The sequence below is a fragment of the Polypterus senegalus genome, chromosome 8 (assembly GCF_016835505.1).
Source record: "Polypterus senegalus isolate Bchr_013 chromosome 8, ASM1683550v1, whole genome shotgun sequence".
NCBI lineage: Eukaryota > Metazoa > Chordata > Cladistia > Polypteriformes > Polypteridae > Polypterus > Polypterus senegalus.
Window position 1 is genome coordinate 28,682,084 of NC_053161.1, and position 11,032 is coordinate 28,693,115.

Below are 11,032 nucleotides of genomic sequence, written 5' to 3' on the forward strand. Positions count from 1 at the left end.
TAATAGGTCAGTTTCTTGCTGTATTATATGTAATGTTCATAAAAATGTAATTTCAGATTATTGTATGAAATTTTACTTAAAAATATTTTTGTAATAAATTTTGCATTATCTTGCCAAATTGTTTTCTTTGCCATATTTTCTCAAGTAAGCTTTCAGTGTATATATACAGTATATATATATATATATACACACACACACACAGTGGAACCTCGGTTTTCGAGCATAATTCGTTCCGGAAACGTGCTCGCAATCCAAAGCACTCGTATATCAAAGCGAATTTCCCCATAAGAAATAATGGAAACTCAGATTCGTTCCACAACCCAAAACTATTGATATAAAAATGATTAATACAAAATATAAAGTAAAATACATAATACAAGTAAACCTGCACTTTACCTTTAAAAAGAATCATGGCTGGTGTGAGTTTCTAAACTCATGGTGGATTCCACCCAACGGGACGACACGCGGAAGAGCGTCCCAAAGCAATCGCAGTCTCCTAGCGCTGTAGCAGTTCGCCATATAAGCGCATCCAAAAAGATCGCAGACATGCTATAAGTGCCTGTTGTCAATGGTCATACAAGAAACATTATAAAGATCCCGCTACAATAAATAACAGCGCTGTTGCTGTTTCAAGCTGAATAAAGTTGGTGTTAAAGTACTGAGACTCAGCTTCCTGTTTTGGGGAGCAAGATGGGGACTCGCACTTCACAGCGCACACACACACACACAGTCACAATGCTGTAGTAAACATTATACGCTCGTACGAATGTTGACTATATGAGTGAGGCACACAGACTCAGACAGGGAATAGGAGACGATTGCCAGAGAGAGAGAGAGACACAAGCGAGCGAGATAAGGAGAGAGAGAGAGAGAGAGACGCGCTGGGCGAGCGACGAGATAAGGAGAGAGAGAGATGCGCTGGGCGAGCGAGATAAGGAGAGAGAGAGAGAAGAGAGAGAGAGAAGAACCATCAGCTCAGTTGTGATCACATTGACGCTCAGCAGACAAAGTGTATCCATACTACTCGTATTGCAAGACATCACTCGTTTATCAAGTCAAAATTTATTAAAAAATTTTTGCTTGTCTTGCAAAACACTCGTAAACCAAGTTACTCGTAAACCGAGGTTCCACTGTGTATATACAGTGGAACCTCGGTATACGTCCTTAATCTGTTCCGGACCCTTTGACTTATACCAAAAAGGACGTATACCAAACAAATTTTTCCCATAAGAAATAATGGGGAAATGATTAATTCGTTCCCATGAAAAAAAAACTCCTATTGCTATTGGCATATTATACATTGATGGGGTTATATAAGTGCGGTGATTATTTATTTTAAAGCTGGACTTTGACAGGAGCTGTGGACCTGCTATATCACACACGTGAAAGTTCACAGAGAGATATAGTGCGGGTTGTTCACTGAATGCTAGCAACTGGCGCACTAACGCTCGTGGGCAGTCGTGGCTTTGTCTCGAGAGAGGTAAACAAGGTTAGCATGCGAGTCGTATTCCAAACAAAGGTCGTATACCAAGCAAAATTTTTTGTGTCCAAACAGGACGTATACCAAGTTGGACTTACAGTGGTGTGAAAAACTATTTGCCCCCTTCCTGATTTCTTATTCTTTTGCATGTTTGTCACACAAAATGTTTCTGATCATCAAACACATTTAACCATTAGTCAAATATAAACATGGGCGATATGGCCTAAAATCAATATCACGATAAATTGAGCAGTTAACCTCGATAACGATAAATGGACGATAACCACCCCAAGTGCCAAAAACAAACTTTTTTTTTTTTTTTCATTTGATGGGGCTGTGGCAGGCAGCATAGTTCCTCCAGTTATTTTGATAATATTATTCCCCCTAGACCTATTCATTGCAATTATATTATTACCACTTTAAAGGACTGTAAAATGTCACTGAAAATAAATGAAGACAATAGTAGTAAGTACTTTTAGTGGTTAAGATTTATTAACTGAACAAAATAAAAAGTGTAGGATACAATATGTAACCATGCTCTCTAAAAAATGTGTATCCCTTGTAAACAAAATAGTTTAATAATAAATATGTTTCACATTGGCTATTCACAAAGTAAACAATGATTGTGCAAATGTAATGCCATCATGGACAAAGGCCTATCTCTGCTAAGGCCTTGAGGTAGCATATCTATCCAAATCTTCACACCCAACATCACCCCAATTCATGGTCTAATTCTCAAATAAAGCAAGCAAAATAAAGTAAGAATTAAATAAGACCTCTCAGACCATATTTACAAAATTAAAAAGGGTTGGCACAGTAATAAAACATTTTAAAAATCATGTATTTTGCTACATTTCACAGCACAACATGATCAACACTGGCTCACAATAAGTCTTCTGTAAAACTTTCTGGATACACTGCTGCTCAGCAGTCTTAAGTATTTTTATGCCTATATAAACATTATTCAAACATTAATACTTTCAATTTTGAATATGACACACAGAATTAAAGTCACTTTAAAACACACCAGATGTCACCACCCAAATATATTAAGATGTACACACTTACCGACTGCCAGGTGCAGCCTGTGCCCAAAACATTGCACCCGTGTCCATTTATTGAGCTTGACAGCTTTCACAATATTTGGGCCGTTGTCAGTTGTTATAGCAACAAGGTCCTCTTCACTGATGTCCCATGCAGACAGCATCGCTCTCAACCCCTGTCCAACCATCTCCCCCATGTGATCAGATGGAAAATAGGCCGTCTCGAGCACTCTGGTACGCAGCTCCCATTTGTTGTCGATGTAATGAACTGTGAGACTAATATACGGCTCCATTGTGCGGCTGGACCAGAGATCGGATGTGGCTGCAACGTGCTTAACGTATCTCAATTCAGCAGCAACCTTTTTCCTCTCTGTGCTGTACATGCTGGGAATGATAGTTTTGAAAAATATTTTCGTGATGGGAGTTTGTATCTCTTGTCAATTATTTTCATGAAGTGTCTGAACCCGTTGCGTTCCACTGTAGCAATAGGAGCCATGTCTTTTGCTATGTGGTAGCCTATAGCATTTGTGATTTCTTGCCATCTTTTGAAGTTCGCTCATATAGTTGAGTACTAGCAAATGCTTCGGTTATTGACCGCTGCCTGGTGGAGGAAGACGTTTTTGCTGGTCCTCCTAATCTCTTCTCGCTTTGAGCTTTTTTATGTCTTCGAATTGAATCACATGGTTGTGCTGCAGGTGGTGGAAGAGGTTGGTTGTGTTACCTTGACTTGACGCAACAGTCTTTTTGCAGAGTTTACATTTAACAATTTTTGATCAATATCATCCTTGTTGAATCCAAAATGTTGCCAAACGATTGATGATGCATTTTTTTTGTTAACAAGCGTCTCCTCTTCCTCCTCCACCAGCTCTACCTTCGTCGCTGCTGCTTCAACATTTAAATCGTCCTCCATTTGTTCACCCGTGTCTCGTCTTGTTACAGGTAGTAGAGTCATGTGACTCCACCCCGTCAAGTCTGTAACGTAGCACAGCGTCTTAAAGGGACATGAACATCGCCAACCTGCACATGCCTTTTCTTTTTTTAAAATACCGAATTTACCGACATGGGCAAAATGACGTCGATGAGAGTCATAAATTTCGGTAACGATAAATTTTTGATATATCGCCCAGCCCTAGTCAAATATAACACAAGTAAACACAAAATGCAGTTTTTAAATGATGGTTTTTATTATTTAGGGAGAAAAAAATCCAAACCTACATGGCCCTGTGTGAAAAAGTAATTGCCCCCTGAACCTAATAACTGGTTGGGCCACCCTTAGCAGCAATAACTGCAATCAAGCGTTTGTGATAACTTGCAATGAGTCTTTTACAGTGCTCTGGAGGAATTTTGGCCCACTCATCTTTGCAGAATTGTTGTAATTCAGCTTTATTTGAGGGTTTTCTAGCATGAACCGCCTTTTTAAGGTCATGCCATAGCATCTCAATTGGATTCAGGTCAGGACTTTGACTAGGCCACTCCAAAGTCTTCATTTTGTTTTTCTTCAGCCAATCAGAGGTGGATTTGCTGGTGTGTTTTGGGTCATTGTCCTATTGCAGCACCCAAGATCGCTTCAGCTTGAGTTGACGGAACAGATGGCCAGACATTCTCCTTCAGGATTTTTTGGTAGACAGTAGAATTCATGGTTCCATCTATCACAGCAAGCCTTCCAGGACCTGAAGCAGCAAAACAACCCCAGACCATCACACTACCACCACCATATTTTACTGTTGGTATGATGTTCTTTTTCTAAAATGCAGTGTTCCTTTTACGCCAGATGTAACGGGACATTTGCCCAAAAAGTTCAATTTTTGTCTCATCAGTCCACAAGGTATTTTCCCAAAAGTCTTGGCAATCATTGAGATGTTTCTTAGCAAAATTGAGACGAGCCCTAATGTTCTTTTTGCTTAACAGTGGTTTGCGTCTTGTAAATCTGCCATGCAGGCCGTTTTTGCCCAGTCTCTTTCTTATGGTGGAGTCGTGAACACTGGCCTTAATTGAGGCAAGTGAGGCCTGCAGTTCTTTAGACGTTATTCTGGGGTCTTTTGTGACCTCTCGGATGAGTCATCTCTGCGCTCTTGGGGTAATTTTGGTCGGCCGGCCACTCCTGGGAAGGTTCACCACTGTTCCATGTTTTTGCCATTTGTGGATAATGGCTCTCACTGTGGTTCGCTGGAGTCCCAAAGCTTTAGAAATGGCTTTATAACCTTTACCAGACTGATAGATCTCAATTACTTCTGTTCTCATTTGTTCCTGAATTTCTTTGGATCTTGGCATGATGTTTAGCTTTTGAGGTGCTTTTGGTCTACTTCTCTGTGTCAGGCAGCTCCTATTTAAGTGATTTCTTGATTGAAACAGGTGTGGCAGTAATCAGGCCTGGAGGTGGCTACGGAAATTGAACTCGGGTGTGATACACCACAGTTAGGTTATTTTTTAACAAGGGGGCAATTACTTTTCACACAGGGCCATGTAGGTTTGTATTTTTTCTCCCTAAATAATAAAACCATCATTTAAAAACTGCATTTTGTGTTTACTTGTGTTATATTTGACTAATGGTTAAATGTGTGTGTTGATCAGAAACATTTTGTGTGACAAACATGCAAAAGAATAAGAAATCAGGAAGGGGGCAAATAGTTTTTCACACCACTGTATTCCAAAGCAGACGTATACCGAGGTACCACTGTGTGTGTGTGTGTATATATATATATATATATATATATATATATATATATACACACTCACCTAAAGGATTATTAGGAACACCTGTTCAATTTCTCATTAATGCTATTATCTAATCAACCAATCACATGGCAGTTGCTTCAATGCATTTAGGGGTGTGGTCCTGGTCAAGACAATCCCCTGAACTCCAAACTGAATGTCAGAATGGGAAAGAAAGGTGATTTAAGCAATTTTGAGCGTGGCATGGTTGTTGGTGCCAGGCGGGCGGTCTGAGTATTTCACAATCTGCTCAGTTACTGGGATTTTCACGCACAACCATTTCTAGGGTTTACAAAGAATGGTGTGAAAAACATCCAGTATGCGGCAGTCCTGTGGGCGAAAATGCCTTGTTGATGCTAGAGGTCAGAGGAGAATGGGCCGACTGATTCAAGCTGATAGAAGAGCAACTTTGACTGAAATAACCACTCGTTACAACCGAGGTATGCAGCAAAGCATTTGTGAAGCCACAACATGCACAACCTTGAGGCGGATGGGCTACAACAGCAGAAGACCCACCGGGTACTACTCAACTCCACTACAAATAGGAAAAAGAGGCTACAATTTGCAAGCTCACCAAAATTGGACAGTTGAAGACTGGAAAAATGTTGCCTGGTCTGATGAGTCTCGATTTCTGTTGAGACATTCAAATGGTAGAGTCAGAATTTGGCGTAAACAGAATGAGAACATGGATCCATCATGCCTTGTTACCACTGTGCAGGCTGGTGGTGATGGTGTAATGGTGTGGGGGATGTTTTCTCGGCACACTTTAGGCCCCTTAGTGCCAATTGGGCATCGTTTAAATGCCACGGGGTACCTGAGCATTGTTTCTGAGCATGTCCATCCCTTCATGACCACCATGTACCCATCCTCTGATGGCTACTTCCTGCAGGATAATGCACCATGTCACAAAGCTCGAATCATTTCAAATTGGTTTCTTGAACATGACAATGAGTTCACTGTACTAAAATGGCCCCCACAGTCACCCGATCTCCTACCAATAGAGCATCTTTGGGATGTGGTGGAACGGAACTTCATGCCCTGGATGTGCATCGCACAAATCTCCATCAACTGCAAGATGCTATCCTATCAATATGGGCCAACATTTCTAAAGAATGCTTTCAGCACCTTGTTGAATCAATGCCACGTAGAATTAAGGCAGTTCTGAAGGCAAAAGGGGGTCAAACACCGTATTAGTATGGTGTTCCTAATAATCCTTTAAGTGAGTGTATATATATATATATATATATATATATATATATATATATTAATGTACACAGTGGAACCTTGGTTTGCAAGACGAGCTAAAATTTGTAATAAATTTTGACTTGATAAACGAGCGATGTCTTGCAATGCGAGTAGTACGTATATGCTTTGTCTGCCAAACGCCACGTGATCACAGCTGAGCTGATGATGGTTCTCTCTCTCTCGCTGCGGGATTGTGGGTAATCGTCTCCCATTCTCTGTCTGAGTCGACGTGCCTCACTCATGTAGTCAACATCCGTATGTGCGTATACTGTTAACTATAGCATGGTGACCACGTGTGACGTGTGTGTGTTGTAACGTGTGAGTCCCTGTCTTGCACCCCAAAACACGAAGCTGAGTCTCAGTACTTTAGCGACACCAGTTTTACTGAGCTTGATACAGGAACAGCACAATTATTTATTGTAGCGGAATCTGCCTCTAACTATACACAGACACAGCAGTCAGGCAGGGTTGGGGCCAAGTAATACTGTACCCTGCGCATTTATAATGTTCCTGTACTACCTATCAACGGCAGGTGCTTATAGCATGTCCGCTATCTTTTTGGATTTGCTTTTACAGTGAACTGCTGCAGCACTTGGAGCCTGTGGTTGCATTCGGGACGCTCTTCCACCTGTCGTCCCGCTGGGTGGAATCCCAAAAGAGTTTGGAAACTCACATCAGCCATGATTCTTTTCAAAGGTAAAGTGCAGGTTAATTTGTTTTATGTATTTTTACTTTATATTTTGTATTAATCATTTTTATATGAATAGTTTCAGGTTATGGAATGAATCAACTCAATAATGTTTTGATTATTTCTTATCTATCGGAAAATTCGCCTTGACATACGAGTGGTTTAGTTTGTGAGCACGTTTCCGGAATGAATTATGCTCGCAAACTGAGGTTCCACTGTGTGTGTGTGTATATATATATATATATATATATATAAAATATATATATATATATATATATATATATATATATAAAATATGTGTGTGTGTGTTGTGTCTTAACAAATATATACATGGTGTATATAGAATACAGTTCCTTTTATACGTGCAATTAAACCCTATAATATGTTTTCTCTTCATTAAATACTGTCCAATCATACTGTTTATCTACGCTTTTTTGCTTTGTGTTCAAAGGAATAACCTTCCTATCTTTCCTGAGCTTTTCTAACTCTTTCACAAATTCAAATTTCACACATTATTAAATCCATAATGCTTATTTGATAAGCCAGGTTACAGGGCATGACTGGTTGACAGGCAGTGTTTGTAAGCTTACCACTTTGTGTGATGGTAGTGCAGTGGAAAAGAGCAGGAAAGAAAAGGCAGATGGCAGCATGTGCCCAGGAGCTCTTACAGATGTGTGATGGTCTGTGAAGCTGACAGGCTGGACACATTCATGAATGTGCAGGTACTGAGATTTTGACTGGGGTTGGCACTAAGAGTAAGTTTAAATAAAAAAAAAATGTTTTAGAATGCCAATAAGTAAGAGTGACAAGGGAGTATTACGTGTTACACTGTGGTAAGTATATGGATAGAGGTGGTGTGATGTGTGTGCATGCACACTCATATGATTAAGTCTGCCCTAATTATAGGTGCTGTGGCTAGATTAACCATAATGTTGACAAAGAAAAGCCACCTCCATGTTATATATATATATAGAGCTGATGGTGTACCAGATCTTGCATCGACATTCCGCTTACACAGGTGCCTGTCTTGACAATGTAGTCATTTTCAGTAATGATTGGGAATCTCATCTCGTTCACCTTTGGTCAGTACTTGACAATTTTTGGCTGGCGGGTTTCACGGCTAACCGTCAGAAGTGCCATCTGGGTATTTCAGAAACTGATTATCTGAGGTATTCCATGATGAAGGGTTTGCTGAAGCCTCAAATGGACAAGGTGGGGGAGGTGCTTGCGATTCCACGTCCTGAAACACAGCGGCAGGTTCGTGACTTCTTCGGGCTTGCGGGGTACTACAGGCAGTTCATCCCCAGTTTTGCCCATTGGGCCGCCACTCTCACTGACTTGACAAAGGGCAGAAAGAATCGTGGTGTTGTCTGGACTGATACCTGTGACAGAGCCTTCTCCCGGTTCTGTGCAATCCGGACTTTTCAAAGGAATTTATTCTGCAAATGAATGAACAATGGAAGAACACCCCATCATGTTTCTCAGCAGGAAGCTGCTGCCAAGGAAGCGTCGTTGTTTGACCATTGAAAAAGGAGTGTTTGGTGATTAAGTGAGTGGTGGAGGACCCTCCGTTACTACCTCTGGGAATGGCGATTTACCTTGTGACTCAGTTTCATGTTTTGGGATAGACAGTGACTCACACGTCACTATATCTATATATATATATATATATATATATATATATATATATATATATATATAGTGGACTCCCTACTCACTGGCCACTCTGAATATGTTCGGTTTGAGTGTGAGTCGGCAATGGCACTCAGCCACACTCTAATAGAATAAGCAGGTTCAGAAAATGGAGGGATGAAAGAACAATCTTGTCTAGAAATTGCAATGCGTCAGTCTGTTGCATCCACATTATCTGTGCTAAGAAACTTGCCATCATAGAATGATGACAAGAAACTGGATGCATCAGTAACAGCTGAAATGGCGGTGTTTCACAGCAACGGCAAGCAAGGGCATTGTTTAGAACAAGTGTATCTGATGACTCTGCTGCCTACTTCAGTGGAGGGAGAGCGTGCTTTCTCAGTGGCTGGCATACTCTGCACGAAGTACTCTCTCGCCTGGACGACCGCACGATGGACAAGTTATGCTTTCTACGCTCTTATTACCGCAACTAACTAGATCAGTGGTGCCCACAGTTTTTTGGCTTGCAAGCTACTTTTAAAATGATCAGGTCGAAAACCTACATTACCTACATTAAAAAGTGTGTGTGTGTGTATATATATATATATATATATATATATATATATATATATATATATATATATATATATATATATATACACACACATACAGTGGTGTGAATAACTATTTGCCCCCTTCCTGATTTCGTATTCTTTTGCATGTTTGTCACACAAAATGTTTCTGATCATCAAACACATTTAACCATTAGTCAAATATAACACAAGTAAACACAAAATGCAGTTTTTAAATGATGGTTTTTATTATTTAGGGAGAAAAACAATCCAAACCTACATGGCCCTGTGTGAAAAAGTAATTGCCCCCTTGTTAAAAAATAACCTAACTGTGGTGTATCACACCTGAGTTCAATTTCTGTAGCCACCCCCAGGCCTGATTACTGCCACACCTGTTTCAATCAAGAAATCACTTAAATAGGAGCTGCCTGACACAGAGAAGTAGACCAAAAGCACCTCAAAAGCTAGACATCATGCCAAGATCCAAAGAAATTCAGGAACAAATGAGAACAGAAGTAATTGAGATCTATCAGTCTGGTAAAGGTTATAAAGCCATTTCTAAAGCTTTGGGACTCCAGCGAACCACAGTGAGAGCCATTATCCACAAATGGCAAAAACATGGAACAGTGGTGAACCTTCCCAGGAGTGGCCGGCCGACCAAAATTACCCCAAGAGCGCAGAGACAACTCATCCGAGAGGTCACAAAAGACCCCAGGACAAGGTCTAAAGAATTGCAGGCCTCACTTGCCTCAATTAAGGTCAGTGTTCACGACTCCACCATAAGAAAGAGATTGGGCAAAAAACGGCCTGCATGGCAGATTTACAAGACGCAAACCACTGTTAAGCAAAAAGAACATTAGGGCTCGTCTCAATTTTGCTAAGAAACATCTCAATGATTGCCAAGACTTTTGGGAAAATACCTTGTGGACTGATGGGACAAAAGTTGAACTTTTTGGGCAAATGTCCCGTTACATCTGGCGTAAAAGGAACACTGCATTTTAGAAAAAGAACATCATACCAACAGTAAAATATGGTGGTGGTAGTGTGATGGTCTGGGGTTGTTTTGCTGCTTCAGGTCCTGGAAGGCTTGCTGTGATAGATGGAACCATGAATTCTACTGTCTACCAAAAAATCCTGAAGGAGAATGTCCGGCCATCTGTTCGTCAACTCAAGCTGAAGTGATCTTGGGTGCTGCAATAGGACAATGACCCAAAACACACCAGCAAATCCACCTCTGATTGGCTGAAGAAAAACAAAATGAAGACTTTGGAGTGGCCTAGTCAAAGTCCTGACCTGAATCCAATTGAGATGCTATGGCATGACCTTAAAAAGGCGGTTCATGCTAGAAAACCCTCAAATAAAGCTGAATTACAACAATGATGATGAGTGGGCCAAAATTCCTCCACAGCGCTGTAAAAGACTCATTGCAAGTTATCACAAACGCTTGATTGCAGTTATTGCTGCTAAGGGTGGCCCAACCAGTTATTCGGTTTAGGGGGCAATTACTTTTTCACACAGGGCCATGTAGGTTTGAATTTTTTTTTCTCCCTAAATAATAAAAACCATCATTTAAAAACTGCATTTTGTGTTTACTTGTGTTATATTTGACTAATGGTTAAATGTGTTTGATGATCAGAAACATTTTGTGTGACAAACATGC